Source organism: Anomaloglossus baeobatrachus, chromosome 6 (genome assembly GCF_048569485.1).
Source record: "Anomaloglossus baeobatrachus isolate aAnoBae1 chromosome 6, aAnoBae1.hap1, whole genome shotgun sequence".
Lineage (NCBI taxonomy): Eukaryota > Metazoa > Chordata > Amphibia > Anura > Aromobatidae > Anomaloglossus > Anomaloglossus baeobatrachus.
Window position 1 is genome coordinate 405,594,098 of NC_134358.1, and position 4,265 is coordinate 405,598,362.

Genomic DNA, 4,265 nt, shown 5'->3' on the forward strand with positions numbered 1-4,265 from the left:
CAGCCTGAATGTTGCGCTGGAGACTCTCCAGACGTTCGGGTGGATCATCACCTTCTCAAAGTCAAATCTGTCAAGACCCAATCACTAACGTATCTTGGCATGGAGTTTCATATCCTCTCAGCGGTGGTGAAGCTTCCGCTGGACAAGCAGCGGTCACTACAGACTGGGGTGCAGGCTCTCCTTCAAGGTCAGTCGCACTCCTTAAGACGCCTCATGCGCTTCCTCGGGAAGATGGTGGCGGCAATGGAGGCGGTTCCGTTTGCGCAGTTTCATCTGCGTCCACTTCAATGGGACATTCTCCGCCAATGGGACGGGAAGTCAACATCCCTGAACAGGAAAGTATCCCTTTCACAGACGGCAAGGACTCTCTGCAATGGTGGCTTCTTCCCACCTCATTATCACAGGGAAGATCCTTCCTACCACCGTCTTGGGCGGTGGTCACGACAGACGCGAGTCTGTCAGGGTGGGGAGCGGTTTTTCTCCACCACAGGGCTCAGGGTACGTGGACTCAGCAGGAGTCCACCCTTCAGATCAATGTTCTGGTAATCAGAGCAGTGTATCTTGCCCTACTACCCTTCGAGCAGTGGCTGGAAAGAAAGCAGATCCGAATTCAGTCGGACAACTCCACAGCGGTGGCATACATCAATCACCTAGGAGGGACACGCAGTCGGCAAGCCTTCCAGGAAGTCCGGCGGATTCTGATGTGGGTGGAAGCCACGGCCTCCACCATATCCGCAGTTCACATCCCCGGCGTAGAAAACTGGGAGGCAGACTTCCTCAGTCGCCAGGGCATGGACGCAGGGGAATGGTCCCTTCACCCGGACGTGTTTCAGGAAATCTGTCGCCGCTGGGGAAGGCCGGACGTCGACCTAATGGCGTTCCGGCACAACAACAAGGACCCAACCTTCATGGCACGGGCTCGCGATCAAAGAGCGCTGGCGGCAGACGCCCTAGTGAAAGATTGGTCGCAGTTCCAGCTCCCTTATGTGTTTCCACCTCTGGCACTCTTGCCCAGAGTGCTACGCAAGATCAGATCCGATTGCAGCCGCGCCATACTCGTCGCCCCAGACTGGCCGAGGAGGGCGTGGTATCCGGATCTGTGGCAGCTCACGGTCGGCCAACCGTGGGCACTACCAGACCGACTAGACTTACTGTCCCAAGGGCCGTTTTTCCATCGGAATTCTGCGGCCCTGAACATGACTGTGTGGCCTTTGAGTCCTGGATCCTAGCGTCTTCAGGATTATTCCACGGGGTCGTTGCCACCATGAGACAGGCTAGGAAGCCCACGTCCGCTAAGATCTACCACAGAACGTGGAGGATATTCTTATCCTGGTGCTCGGCTCAGGGAGTGTCTCCCTGGCCATTTGCATTGCCTACCTTTCTTTCTTCCTGCAATCTGGGTTAGAAAAAGGTTTGGCGCTCGGCTCCCTTAAAGGTCAGGTATCGGCGCTATCCGTCTTTTTTTTTTCAGAGGCGTTTGGCACGCCTTCCTAAGGTGCGCATGTTCCTACAGGGGGTTTGCCATATCGTTCCCCCGTACAAGCGGCCGTTAGATCCATGGGATCTGAACAGGGTACTAGTTGCCCTCCAGAAGCCGCCCTTCGAGCCTCTGAGGGAGGTTTCACTTTCTAGACTATCCCAGAAAGTGGCTTTTCTGGTAGCGATCACATCTCTTCGGAGAGTGTCTGAGCTGGCAGCGCTGTCATCCAAGACTCCCTTCCTGGTCTTCCACCAGGACAAGGTAGTGCTGCGCCCCATTCAGGAGTTTCTCCCGAAGGTGGTATCCTCTTTTCATCTTAATCAGGATATCTCCTTGCCTTCGTTTTGTCCTCATGCAGTTCATCGGTATGAGAACGATTTACATTTGTTAGATCTGGTGAGAGCACTCAGAATCTACATTTCCCGCACGGCGCCCTTGCGCCGTTCGGATGCACTCTTTGTCCTTGTCGCTGGTCAGCGCAAAGGGTCGCAGGCTTCTAAGGCCGCCCTGGCTCGATGGATCAAAGAACCAATTCTTGAAGCCTACCGTTCTGCTGGGCTTCCGGTTCCATCAGGGCTGAAGGCCCATTCAACCAGAGCCGTGGGTGCGTCCGGGGCATTACGACACCTGGTTACGGCTCAACAGGTGTGCCAGGCAGCTACCTGGTCGAGTCTGCACACTTTCACCAAACATTGTCAGGTGCATACCTATGCTTCGGCGGACGCCAGCCTAGGTAGAAGAGTCCTGCAGGCGGCAGTTGCCTCCCCGTAGGGGAGGGCTGTCTTCGCAGCTCTAACATGAGGTATTTCTTTACCCACCCAGGGACAGCTTTTGGACGTCCCAATCGTCTGGGTCTCCCAATGGAGCGACGAAGAAGAAGGGAATTTTGTTACTTACCGTAAATTTCTTTTCTTCTAGCTCCTATTGGGAGACCCAGCACCCGCCCTGTTGTCCTTCGGGATTTTTGGGTTGTTTCGGTTACACATGTTGTTCATGTTGAACGGTTTTTCAGTTCTCCGATATTACTCGGAGTGAATTTGTTTAAACCAGTTATTGGCTTTCCTCCTTCTTGCTTTTGCACTAAAACTGGTGAGCCAGTGATCCCACTGGGGGTGTATAGCCAGAAGGGGAGGGGCCTTACACTTTTTAGTGTAATTGCTTTGTGTGGCCTCCGGAGGCAGTGCTATACACCCAATCGTCTGGGTCTCCCAATAGGAGCTAGAAGAAAAGGAATTTACGGTAAGTAACAAAATTCCCTTCTTTCAGGGCTCTCAAGAGATGCTCAATTGGGTTTAGGTCAGGGCTCTGGCTGGCCTAGTCAAGAATGGTCACAGAGTTGTTCTGAAGCCACTTCTTTGCTATTTTAGCTGTGTTCTTAGGGTCATTGTCTTGTTGGAAGGTGAACCTTCGGTCAAGTGTGAGGTCCAGAGCACTCTAGAAGAGGTTTTCTTCCAGGATATAGCTGTACTTGACTGCATTCCTCTTTCCTTCAATTGCAACCAGTTGTCCCTGCAGCTGAAAACCACCCCCATAGCATGATGCTGACACCACCATGTTTCACTGTTGGGATTGTATTGGGCAGGTGATGAGTAGTGCCTGGTTTTCTCCGCACATACCACTTAGAATTATCCCCAAAATGTTATATCTTCGTCTCATCAGACCAGAGAATCTTATGTTTCATAGTCTGGGAATACTTAGTGGTTTTTTTTCAAACTCTATGCAGGCTTTTATATGTCTTGCACTGAGGACAATCCAAGAGAATATAACTCTGGCACTCAATAAGAAAAAAATGGGAAAAGTCCAGAATGCAAATATGCTTAACAAAATAATTTATTGTCAAAAATTGATGCAAGAAAATGGACAGTAAGATGGTGATGTTTTGTTGATGGTAACCTTTTTCAAACATACTGTCTAAATGACAAAAAACAAACATTTTATCAATAACCAGTTTTACATATACATATTACATCATAGTTACAATATGAATATTCCATAACAGAAATAGTGAACATAATGCATATAGAATTATCAGCAATCGTAAAAGGAAAAGCCAGAATTAATGAAGATTTGTGCTGATGCAGTAGTGTGAATGCTGAGAAGAATGCACGACGCGTCTGGAAAGGGAAATTCGTGATATAGTAAGCAGAAACAGTGTGATATACCAAGGTGTTTATTACTCGTACGAACATGCACTCACCAAAAGGGGACCTATTTAAAATGAAACCTTGGAAATGATAGATCTTGACTGTGAACCGATCATATGTACAAGAGACTACAAGGATAAAGAAGAGAGAAAAAGATCATGAAAAAAAAAAGGGAGAGGGGGGCGTGGCCTGGACATGGAGGGATAGAGACGTGAAGTGTCTTTGCTCCTGCCCTGACCCGGGCATTTATAACACCAGGGCAACAAAAACGGAGATTTGAGCAGCGGATGGGCAACAGGAGGAGGGGAGGAGGCCCCCGACATACTTTTAAAACACCGGCCACCACAACGCGGGATATCAGGAGCTATCTGAGGGATCCGGAGCGGGCAGCCCCTGAGCACAAGATGGCGGACGCAGCGAGGCATACGAGAAGCGGCCGCTCCCTGGGCGCAGCCGTGGCGGCGGCAGTGGCGGCTGAGGACCCGGAGGATGCAGCTGACGCCCGGGCTCCGGCTGCGGACACAGGCGGCAATGAAGAGCGGGCACAGGTCAGTGAGGGGCAGGCCGGAGCGGCACCTCGAGCGGCTCCTCAGGCGGGAAGGCAAAATGGCGCCGAGGCCCAGAACGCCGGCGGGACAGTG